This window comes from Drosophila suzukii, unplaced genomic scaffold, assembly GCF_043229965.1.
Source record: "Drosophila suzukii unplaced genomic scaffold, CBGP_Dsuzu_IsoJpt1.0 scf_11, whole genome shotgun sequence".
Taxonomy (NCBI): Eukaryota; Metazoa; Arthropoda; class Insecta; order Diptera; family Drosophilidae; genus Drosophila; species Drosophila suzukii.
The window spans coordinates 685151-697599 of NW_027255898.1; the positions used below are offsets into that span (position 1 = coordinate 685151).

Sequence of the window (12449 nt, forward strand, 5' to 3'; positions counted from 1 at the left end):
GGGGTGCGCTTGGCCTTATTAAAAGATGTTTAAAGGAACTTGATGATCCTTATATTACAAAGGCTTATTTATTTCTCTTGTCCGCCCGATACTTGAGTATCGATCTCCCATCTGGAGTCCCCAATACGGAATTCATGTTGATCGTACAGAAGAACTTTTTGCTATTCGCTTTAAGGCGCCTAAACTGAGATGCAAACCGGATTTTACCTTCTTATTCTAGTAGATTACTCCTAATTAACTTACCCTCCTTAGCCAACCGCAGAATGATGCTTAGAACAGTCTTTATTTATAACCATATTAGAGGCGAAATTGATAGCCCCGACTTGGTTAGCCAGATAAACTTTTCTGTTCCATGCAGATTAACAAGATATTACATTCCCCTATTTTTAAATTATTTTAGATCTAACTATGACTTTTAGAGTATTATGTTCTGACTATAATAGACTTTTTCATATTATCTCAAAATCTGACTGTCTGCCTCTCTTAAAACGATTGATATAAAATTTTCTAGAATAGGTTTGGATCCTACTTCTTATATCTTAACTATATCTTAATTTTTCTACGCGTCTATCATTTAGCAATTTCGTGCCGAACGGCACACCAGCGAAAAAAAAATTCAAGTTCCAGAAAGGAGATGGGATCAAAAGGAAAAGGAGTGGGAAGAACGTCAAGGTGAAATTACAGAAACCTTATAAGCCACCTTAACCATGTAAACATTATTTTATTAAACTACTACTCGCGTCGTTCGTTTACTTCCTATAAATTTCACGTCTTTATTCTTCGTCTCTCTAGTTCTAAGTGCTTGTCCAAGCCTTCCTTTTTTACCTCGCCAATAATTAGCCGTGCTGTTCATCTGTGGTGGGTTCGGCTGGGTTTCCCACAAATCGGCCATCCTTCTAAACATTCGTTCCGAATGAATCATCGTCGTCCTATAGGAACCAAGTACTTAGGCTTTAACATAAGTCCACCACCAAGTTTAGTGCGTTTAATAGCGACAATATCGCCAACTTCGAATGTTGCTGCTGTTCTGAGGTTGTATAAGTAGTTTATCTAAAACAAAAGATTCGCCATATATACTTGGCATAAAATATAGAATTTTGGAAAACATTCCCAAAATGGGATTTGCAGACACAAAAGTTGTCGATTCAACGGCGAACGTCGTTAATAATGTAGAATCTAAAAATATTGATTTAGAAACAATAACAATACTATTAATAATAATGCTAATTATAATGTCAGCAAGTGTTTTTATAAAAATCTATGAATTACACAACAGGTGTTTGAAGAAAAGATTCCAGAGTCAAAGAAACGACCTGGATAAAATTAAAAAAAAAAGAGATACAAAATAAAACGTGCCAGTTATAATTTCAAGAATTATTGAAAGCAAAAAAAAATTTTACTTTGAAAAAGAAAAAAAAAAAAAGAAAAAATAATCTAAAAAAAAAATTTTACAATTTCTTCTATTATGGCCACAAGTATAGGTAAATAAACAAAACAAACAGAATGAATGCAGAGGCAGTTTTCAATACCTATATGAGGGATAAACATTTCAGTGAAAGAATTATCACACTGGTCTCAACGACCCCAATTACTATCTATGAGTTAGAAAATTTATATATGTCAACATATAATCTAGAAAGCTCACCATTAATACATTGCTCTAATAAACAAAAAGCGATGGTATTAAGCACCATCCCGGGTGTCCACGTGAGAACAATTGTAAGCGAAAATTACATATTAGGTAGTGCTAGAATTTCAGTGGTATACAAGAATAATTCATATCCATATTATAATGGAATGGAGTGAATTATATAAGGATCTAAATAAATTAAAAAGCGATTTCGATAAATAATTTAAATCGTTAACGCAAAATAGATCAATACAACAAGCCACTATAAATAAACATGCCGAAATATTAGTAACTCGCTTCAACAATGCGCGAATACTAATACATGAGCAAAGAGACCGACTAGATAAAAATCGCTGGTCTGAAGTATCAAAATTTCTGTCCAGACTTCGATCAAACCTAATAACTATAAAAGAAAGGTATAACTTAAATATTTCAGTACCGACCATTCTGAACACCCCTCTGAAAGAAGAAAATTGGAATCATCAGATCCACCAGAAGTCGACCCAGTACAGGTAGAAGAATCTAAATTTGACAGCCCAAAAGTAGAAGAGGAAGACTTCAATAATCTCACAATTCCAGCTGTACTTTTTCAATCTGAATTATCAGATCAAGAAACAATTGATTCCGATTGCGAAATCGAACAACATCAAATAAGAACAATGACGGACGAAACTGTTGCCCAACGGGCATATATTAAGGATATAGCAAGTGCTATCCCTGAATTCATCGGACAAAAAATCCAAAATTTACGACTGAAGTTGACAACTTACGAAAGCTACTCGAAGCTTCGTATATTGATGAAGGATTACCCGCTGAACATGCGGACAAATTCAGCACCAAGGAGGCTATAAACACAATGATCAAAAATTGTGAGCATGGCCGACTCTAAACAATCCTTGAGGCAGGCTCATATCGTTTTACGCGATTACCTTTCGGTTTAAAAATAGCCCCAAATTCTTTTCAGACAATGATGACTATTTCATTTTCTGGACTTGAAGCTTCTCAAGCATTCCTCTATATGGATGATTTAATAGTCATTGGATGTTCCGAAAGACATATGCTCAAAAACCTAAAAGACATCTTTGAAATATGCAGAAAATACAACTTAAAATTACACCCACAGAAATGTTCATTTTTTATGCATGAAGTGACCTTCCTCGGTCATAAATGCACAGACAAAGGAATCTTACCAGATGACAAGAAATATAATGTCATAAGAAACTATCCAGTCCCTCATGATGCAGATAGCGCTAGACGATTTATAGCATTTTGCAATTATTATAGACGTTTCATTAAAAACTTCGCCGACTATTCACGGCACATAACTAGATTATGTAAAAAGAATGTTCCATTTGAATGGTCTCCCAAAAGCCAAAAATAATTCCAATATTCAAAAGATAAACTTATAGAACCAACTTTATTACAATATCCTGATTTCCCTAAAGAATTTTGTATAATAACGGATGCAAGTAAACAAACATGTGGAGCGGTATTAACGCAAAACCATAACGGACTCCAACTCCCGATAGCATATGCATCACGTTCATTTACAAAAGCTGAAAGCAATAAAAGCACTACAGAACAGGAACTAGCAGCAATTCATTGGGCAATTACACACTTTCGACCATATATTTATGGCAAACATTTTACAGTTAAAACCGATCACAGACCACTAACATACTTATTTTCAATGGTCAATCCTAGTTCAAAACTCACGCGCATGCGGCTCGAATTAGAGGAATACGACTTCACAGTCGAGTATCTAAAGGGAAAAGATAACTTTGTGGCAGACGCCCTTTCTAGAATATCAATTAAGGATCTTCAAAATATTACGGCAAATATATTACAAGTCACTACAAGACAAAAAAGTAGACAAAATTCCTGCGTAGGAAAAGATAAAGTAGAATTGCCTAGGCAATCTCAAGTAAAAGCTTCAAAGCCCAACGTATATGAAGTCATTAACGATAACGAAATACGTAAAGTAGAGACCTTGCATGTAAATAATAATCTATGTTTTTTTGCAAACATGGAAAAAAAATTACAGCAAGATATGATGTTGGATATTTGTATACTAATGGAAGTCTTGACTTAGGTCAGTTTTTCCAAAGGCTTGAACTGCAGGCTGGTAAACAAAAAATTACCCAACTCAAAGTGGCACCATGGGAAAATATCTTTGAAGATATTTCAATAGATAAATTTAAAAAAATGGGCAACAAAATATTAAAATCATTAAGAGTAGCGCTACTCAACCCGGTAACCCTAATAACAACTAATAATGAAAAAGAAGCAATAATGTCTACATTACATGACGACCCTATTCAAGGAGGACATTCAGGTATAACAAAAACCTTGGCCAAGGTCAAAAGACACTACTATTGCAAAGGAATGAGTAAAGACATAACCCAGTACACACGTAAATGTCCAAAATGCCAAATGTCAAAAACGACAGGATATACTAAAACTCATTTAACACTTACAGAAACACCAGAAATGGTATTCGATAAGGTAATTGTGGATACGATCGGTCCACTGCCGAAATCAGATCAAGGAAATGAATATGCTGTCACCTTAATATGTCAAAATACCTTGTTGCCATACCAGTACCTAATAAAAATGCAACAACGGTAGCAAAGGCTATATTCGAAGAAATTGTTCTAAAGTACGGTCCAATGAAGACGTTCATTACGGACATGGGAACAGAATACAAAAATTCTTTAATCGAACACCTATGCAAAAACTTAAATATAAAACATATAACATCGACAGCACACCATCATCAGACTGTCGGAACTGTGGAACGAAGCCACAGAACCTTTAATGAATTTATACGTACATACATCTCAACGGATAAAACGGATTGGGATGTATGGCTAAAATATTTAGTTTATTGTTTCAACACGACACCCTCTATGGCACATGATTATTGTCCATATGAGTTAGTGTTTGGTAGGACTTCGAATTTACCAAAACATTTTAATAGCGTAGAGAGAATATAACCTATTTATAATATACAATAGATGATTACGCAAAAGAAACAAAGTTTAGATTAGAGCAAGCTATCAAAAGAGCAAGATTAATATTAGAATCAAATAAAATAAAACAAAAATGTTATTATGATAAAAACTGTTTATATTTTGAACTAAAAATTGGAGATCAAGTTTTATTAAAGAATGAAACAGGTCACAAATTAGAATACAAATATACGGGACCATATACAGTAATTGGTATAGGAGATAATGAAAATATAATAATTTCAAATATTAATAAAAAAGAACAAAAAGTTCATAAAGATAGGTTAAAAATTTGTATTTCATAAGAACTTTTATACAATTTTTACGTATGGCCATACATAGAATAAATACATACAATACATACAAAGAATAAATGCATGGAATACATAAATAAATAAATAAAAAAAAAAACAAACAACAAAAAATTTACAAAAAAATATAAATAAAAAAAAAACAACAAAATATCAATATTTTCTGATTATAACAACATTATTGAATAACATAATGTTTTCCAACTTTCTTATATTTCTTTTACGATACAAAATAATTTCTATAACTTTTAAATTTTCAAATATATAAGTACTAGAAGATAATTTTAATAACTAGAAATAATTTCATTTTTATTACTTTAAAAAAAAAAATTTAATTAAAAAAAAAACAAAACATTCTATAGAAAATAACTTCATTACATTACGTTATTTTTCAAAAGGAGGGAGATTTAGTATGCACGTATCATTGCAGCGAGTACCCACTGTACCGACACCAACATTGTATTACAGCGTACAAAAAGAAATACAAAACTGTCGGCCGCTAAACTCGGGCGCCAGCCAAAATAAGAATGCGACTCAGAGCCCAACTTATGGGAAGTGCTAGTGTCAGCATATTCCCATGGCCTGAGTACAGACACATACAATGAATGCATACACAACTTCTCCCGCGCTCTCGCGGCTATCAGCCAAATACATCTGTGAGCATATACTTTTATATATACATGACGGCCGCAGCCAATGTTTGCAGGCAGCGCAGCCGAAAATAGCTAGCTGTAAGTCACTCGAATTATGACCATCAATCAATAAAGAACAAGCTTGGCCATTGGCCACTATAACCAAATCTTTTACTTTATTCTGAGGATAATAACACACATCAATAAATTGGATATAATTAATACACCACGCTCACTCATAATAAAGACTTTAGCGAGACCTTTTAGAGAACGTTTCGCGAAAATGAGTTTTTGCAGGTCATTCCAATACATAATGGAAGCCCTGTCGGCCAAATAGAGTCTTCTACATCGCGGAAGTTAACAGAAAAACGCGTCGAATTCACAGCGAAAGTTTGTACAGAAGCGCAATCGTTGTTGCTGGACGCCACTGTGCCAGCTTGTGCGTTGTTCAGTTTTTTCTGCTTCTCTGTGTTGCTTCGCACAGAGCGAAATTTAGTTGGCGTCACCGTTAAAACTTTTCTCGTCGTTATCGTCGTCGTTCTCTTCTCGTTCGTCTATCTCATCATCTTTTGGGACCTCTTCATCTGCATCTTCCAGCAGTTTTCCTGCTCGCAAATATCGGAAAATGTGTAGCATGAGATCACTTTTGTCGTGTTGCAATCCCAAAATGTTGCAAGTTATGGCAAGGTCGCTGTTTGATAAATTTTTCGCAACGTAAGACACTTTCTGATTGAAGAGCTCATCAGTTTCCAAAAAGTCAAATCCGTCGCTTTCGGTTATGCCGATCGCCGTAATTTTCGTAGACAAACTTGTGCAGCAGGTCAAAACTCTTCTTTTTTTCAGATTTTAGTGCCTGTAAAACGGACTCAAAATCATGTTTGCAGAAACAGTTTTTGTAAATATTCGTTCGTACTCGTTGTTCTTCCTTACACTCGTATTCGTCGTTTTCACTCACGTTCTCTACCCTTCGTTTATATACACATACACGTCGTTATATATATATGTAAGATGAGAAATACTCTCACTTGACGTTAATTATAATAATATATATTAAGTATTATGGTTAGTAATGATAATTGCAGGATAATCTCCGCGTTTCGGCTTTTCGTTCGGTTTTTATTTTTTCACTCTGCTGCTGAAAATCGACTCTCTCGGCTGACTGTCACTTCCCGAATTCCGCTTGAACTCCTCCGACTTTTTCTGCTCTTGCTCTGCCTCTGTCCTCTCTTGTCGCTCCGTCGCTCTGCTTTTAATTCTGCTGTTGCTCAGCTATTGTTTTCTCCTGTCGCTCCGTCGCTCTGCTTTTAATTCCGCCAACTTCTTTCCTGCAACAAACTGTGTGCGGCGTATAGCGACTAGGTCTCCCACTTTATAATCGACTTCCGATTTCCGCTTTAGGTCAAAGTTCTTTTTATATGTGCTTCTTTTTATTCCTGTGCGCGTTGAATCTCAATCTTTGCATCTTTTCTTAGTTGCTGCCGTTGTTCGTCAAAATTTAAGTACATCTCCTCCTCCAAAAGCTGTAGAATACGATCCATTGGTTTATTGTTCATCTTCACGCCAAAAAGCAGCTCAAATGGTGACTTTTTAGTTGACGCATGTACGTGGGAATTAACCGCTATCTGGACCTCCGGCACTACTTTAAACCACTTGGCTCGCACCACTGTGCGATTCACCCGTTCAACCATTTCCACGGGGAACACCGGTTGTGCTCCAAACGTGCTCGATTCCGTTTCCCTTCATATGTTCTGCAAACGAGTTGGCCGTGAAAGCGGAGCCTCTGTCCGAAACTATCCGCACAGGGTTGCCAAAAATTTCCGACCAAATCCTTAACTTCTTCAACGTTTTCTCGCAGCTTGTAGTTTTCGTTGGGAACAGCCAAATAAATTTTGTAAATTAATCCACCATCGTAAATATGTACTTATACTATTTTCCAGTGGCATCCATGGGGCCTAGATGATCAACATGCAGCATGTGAATTGGTTGATCACCTTTATCAATACAGCTTAAGAATCCTTCTTTCTTGCCAAGTTTTTTGTTAAAAATTATGCATCTCACACAGTTTTTCACCACCTGCTGAACCTTCTGTTCTAAGTGAGGTATCCAATACAATTGTTGAACAGCGTGAACAGTTTTCTTTAATGCAAAATGACCTGCACTGTGAGCGTCGACAATAACTTCTTTTTCCATCGCTTTCGGGATCACGAGGAGGTCGTTGCCTTTCACCTCCTTATAAACAAGTCCAGCTTTCATCTTGTAGCCCTCATATGGACCGCTGGTCAGAATTTCCATAATTGCCTTTAGCATCTCATCTTTTCCTTCTGCGGCTTTGATCCGAGCTGTGATCTCCGAGGATACGAGCATCACACGGTCGGGATAGCGACTGAGACACTCAACATGCTTCAACCGTTCTCCAGGGCGATGTTCCACTGCAAACTCGAAATCCTGCAGATAAACAATCCACTGCGTGACTGCTCTTGGCACATCCGCCTTCTGTAGGGTTTGCTTAAATGCAGAGCAATCCGTTACCAGATTAAGTGGCGATCCCAGCAGGTAATGTCTAAATTTCTTTACAGCTAGATAAACGGCCTTTGCTTCAAGGATATAAATGTGCTGGCGGGACTCCGCTTCTGATGACTTCTTGCTCCAATATTGTACTGGGTGGAGTCTGCCGTCGAACCACTGCACTAAGACCGCTGCAAATCCATCTTTTGATGCATCCGTGTGTAACTCAGTTTTGGCCCCTCTGATATACAACTTTAAAACGGGTTCTTTCGTCAAGGCGTCCTTCAAACTTTGGAATGCGATCATCTGCGGCTCGGCCATTCGAAAGAAAACATCTTTTCGCAGCAGGTCAGTCAATGGGCGTGCAATCTGCGAATAATTCAGTACGAATTTTCTGAAAAATCCAGTCAGTCCTAAAAACGCTTGAATAAATCTTCTTTTGCAAAAAGTGACATTTTCGCCACTTTATCTTCAGGCCAAACGCTCCAGCTGTGATTCCAGCAGCTTACCATTCGTCGATCTGCTTTTGGACATCCTTCTCTTCGGCAATCGCAAATCTACTTGGGGATTGACGAAATGGGACGATTTCCCAATCCGGGACGATTCGCAGCTTGACTGGGACTTCTGATACCGAATCCGCCGCTTTGTAGTTCATGATCAGCTGAGACACCTCCTTAGCATACTGCGAAGGAACATCTATTTCATCATCTGTATTAATTATGTGATAAATACTCATCTGGTTTGGTTCCTTACAAGCTTTCTCCCCCAGCGGAGAAGAAAACTTCTATCCGTCGGGTATCCAGGGCAATCTCTTGACACATGCCCTCTTTGTTGCAACTGAAGCATTTCACGGCAGACTTGCAATCCTTGCGGAGGTGATCTACTGACCCACAATTGAAGCAGTGCTCTTCCTGTCGTTGAAATCGTGCTGCTTCCTCTGGTTCGACGCCCACTTTCCGTCGTTCTGCTTGTACGGCTTGTCGACCACGCGGTCGAACACCTCATACTGCTCCTGTAGCTCTTTGTAGGACTTGCAACTGTAGAGAGAGTATCTGAAATCGCTCCTCATGTTTAGGCCGTCCACAACATAGCGGATAACCGAGCGTGCATCAATGTTGCCAAGTGAAGCAATCTTTTTTATCTGCAATAGGTATTCGTGAAAAGATTCCTGCTTGCGTTTCTTGCGATCGCGGAGCTGCTCATGCACATCCGGGAATCCAAAAACAACTTTGCTGTGTTCGTCATTTTGGCACGAGCCTGCACATACATCTGTTTTATGTTTAGACCGTAGGCCGCAGCATTCAGCTCAAAATTGTCAAACCAATTCTTTACCGGTATAGACTCTCCGTCAAACTCTGGAATGATCTTCGCAAAGCTACTGTTGTTTCGCTCATCCGCGCCAATCTTAATAGCAAGCAGCTGAACCAGGTCTTTCAGGGTTCTTGTATTTTCGTCGATAGAGCTGCTTTGAATTAAACCGGCTGCTCCACTTTCCTCTCCGCTGATTTCGGAAGGTTCTTGCACAACTTTAATTTCTTTTGGATTTCCCCCTGCACTTATTTCGCAAACGCTTTCCGCCGGCTTTTCTTCAAGTATCGTTCGGGTTTTTATTTTTTCACTCTTCTGCTGAAAATCGACTCTATCGGCTGACTGTCACTTCCCGAATTCCGCTTGAACTCCTCCGACTTTTTCTGCTCTTGCTCTGCCTCTGTCTCTCTTGTCGCTCCGTCGCTCTGCTTTTAATTCTGCTGTTGCTCTGCTTTTGTTCTCTCGTGTCACTCCGTCGCTCTGCTTTTAATTCTGCTGTTTATCTTACTCAACCGTCTTACATATATATGGCAGATCACAGGATGGAACGCGACCGCTGAAGAGAATGGACGTGTCTTGTGCGAGCTCCGCGAAAAGTGCAAGAAAGTTGATAAATTAAATGCAAACAAAACACAAAAACTAAACTGGTTAATTTCAAATAAGCGAAAAGAAGCTAAAACCCAAAGAAATTTAGGTTTCAACACAAAATCGGTGTAATGACTTTAACTAGCACATACATTTTTTCATCTTTTAATAATAAATAAGTGCCACGCTAATAAAAGCTTAATGAGCTACGAACAGAATAAAGAGCGATTCAGCTCCGCGAGCCGAAGAGACGGTTACTTTTCGTATGTCTCAACGCGTGATAGCGAAGTGCAAAAAACGACCCTACTGTCGGTCGATAGCCAAAGAGCACGATCTTGCTCACCATGCTTACTTACGGCTACTCCTACTCCGACGGCGTGGAGTCAACAATGCAAAACCCCCCCACCATCAGTTTCGACCCCTGGCGCACCAACAACATGCAACGGTAAAACTTCTGCATCCGTACTAAATTTGTCAGCAACAACTACAGCTACGGCAAAAAAACCAACGACAACCACAGCTACGACTATTATTTCGGAATCGACTGCAACCGCAGCTCTAAATACAACGGCAACAAAAACCACGACAACAAATCAAAACCAAAACAAAATTCAGCAAGCGGGTCCGGCCATACAGACCGGACTAGATCGGTACATCCATATCAAGCGTAAGCTTAGCCCGCAGAACACCGCGGTAGGTAACAAGTTAAAAATAAACCGTGTCCAAGTAGAAGATATATTACCCGGGAGATCCGACAGCAATCGATTTGCGCTTCTAGCAGAAAATGAATCAGGAGGGGCTCAGGAGACCCAACCGAAACCTAAGCCCCCACCAATTTACATTAGGGAAAAAATCTCGAACCACGGCCAACAAAATTGTTGCGCTGAGCGAAGATGGAAACTTTCATGTTGTTCCGGTCACAAAAGGGGATATCCATGAAACCAAGCTTCAGACCAAATCTGAAGAACATTTCCGAGCAGTATCCAAATACCTGGAGGAAGCTAGGAAAAGCTACTACACGTACCAACTAAAAAGCAGCAAGGGCCTGCAAGTGGTAACAAAAGGAATTGAGCCCGACGTAACCGCCAAGGAAGTTATCGAAGCTCTCAAGGAAAAATTGTTTTCTGCAAAGAACGTCAGTAACATTATAAACAGGAAAAAAGAGCCGCAACCACTCTTCAGGGTCGAGCTGGAGCCAGACAGCAGAGTCTTGAAGAAAAATGAAGTGCACCCCATTTATAACCTGCAATACTTATTGCACCGAAGAATTAACGTGGAAGAGCCACATAAAAGGAACGGCCCATTGCAATGCACAAATTGTCAGGAGTATGGACACACCAGGGCATACTGTTCGCTTCGAACAGTCTGTGTAGCTTGTGGAGACTTCCACAATTCGGCTAACTGCCCTGCCAACAAAGAAGACCCCAAAAAGAAAAAATGCGTTAACTGCCAAGGTAACCACACGGCAAACTACAGGGGCTGTCCGGTCTACAAGGAGATGAAGGACCGCATGCGAAAAGTGATAGCAACGCGTCATCAGAATACCCAAATTGCGTACACTTACTCGCGTACGACGCCGGAAGTATTTTTCGGAACGGCTGCAAGATCCTCCTTTGGTCAACTAAATACCCAGAAGGGATTCTCTTACGCCGATGCCCTTCGATCGGGGACGGAAAACCCACTCCGTTTCACGGCGTTTCACGGCACAACCTTGAAGTAACACAGTTCCTGAATGAAAATCATATCGACATTATGCTACTGGTAGAGAGGCACCTCACAAACAAATACAACTTCCAAATATGAGGCTACACTTTCTACCGCACAGACCATCCAGGTGGTAAAGCCCACGGCGGAACCGGCACCCTAATCAGGGAACGCATCAAGCACCACTTTCACCAAAGGTTTTCAACTAATTACTTGCAAGCCACGTCTATCAAAGTGCAGTCAGGCAACGGAAACCTCACCATAGCCGCTGTCTACTGCCCGCCTCACTTTACAATTTCTGAAGGACAATTCATGGACTTCTACAACTTGCTTGGAGACCGCTTTATAGCTGCAGGGGACTATAATGCCAAACACACGCACTGGGGATCACGCCTTGTGACTCCCAAAGGAAGGCAATTATACAATGCAATCATAAAACCGAACAACAAATTAGACTATGTTTCCCCTGGAAGCCCCACATACTGGCCAACAGACCCCAGGAAAGTTCCAGACCTAACAGACTTTGCGGTGACAAAAAACATTCCCCGCAATATAATAAGCGCCAAAGCGATTTCGGACCTGTCGTCAGACCATTCGCCAGTGCTAATAACTCTTCTTCAAAGCACAAAAACCACAGGTCACCCCCTCAGGCTGACGTTGCACAGAACCAACTGGTTAAAATATAAAAAGTATGTAAGCTCACACATCAAATTAACCCCTCACTTCAATATCGCAGCGGACATCGACTGCTCTACCGATGCTC

The 12449-nt window shown here is 39.4% G+C and overlaps 1 protein-coding gene across 1 annotated transcript in view; it reads right to left on the minus strand.

The window, feature by feature from the left end:
* Positions 1-12009, minus strand: part of LOC139354623 (protein enabled homolog) — a 260938-nt gene extending 248929 nt beyond the window's left edge. The window contains exon 1 of the mRNA XM_070998879.1: positions 11900-12009. The gene's annotated coding sequence lies outside the window, so the exon portion shown is untranslated. The remainder of the gene's footprint in view (positions 1-11899) is intronic.
* Positions 12010-12449: the final 440 nt, after the last annotated feature.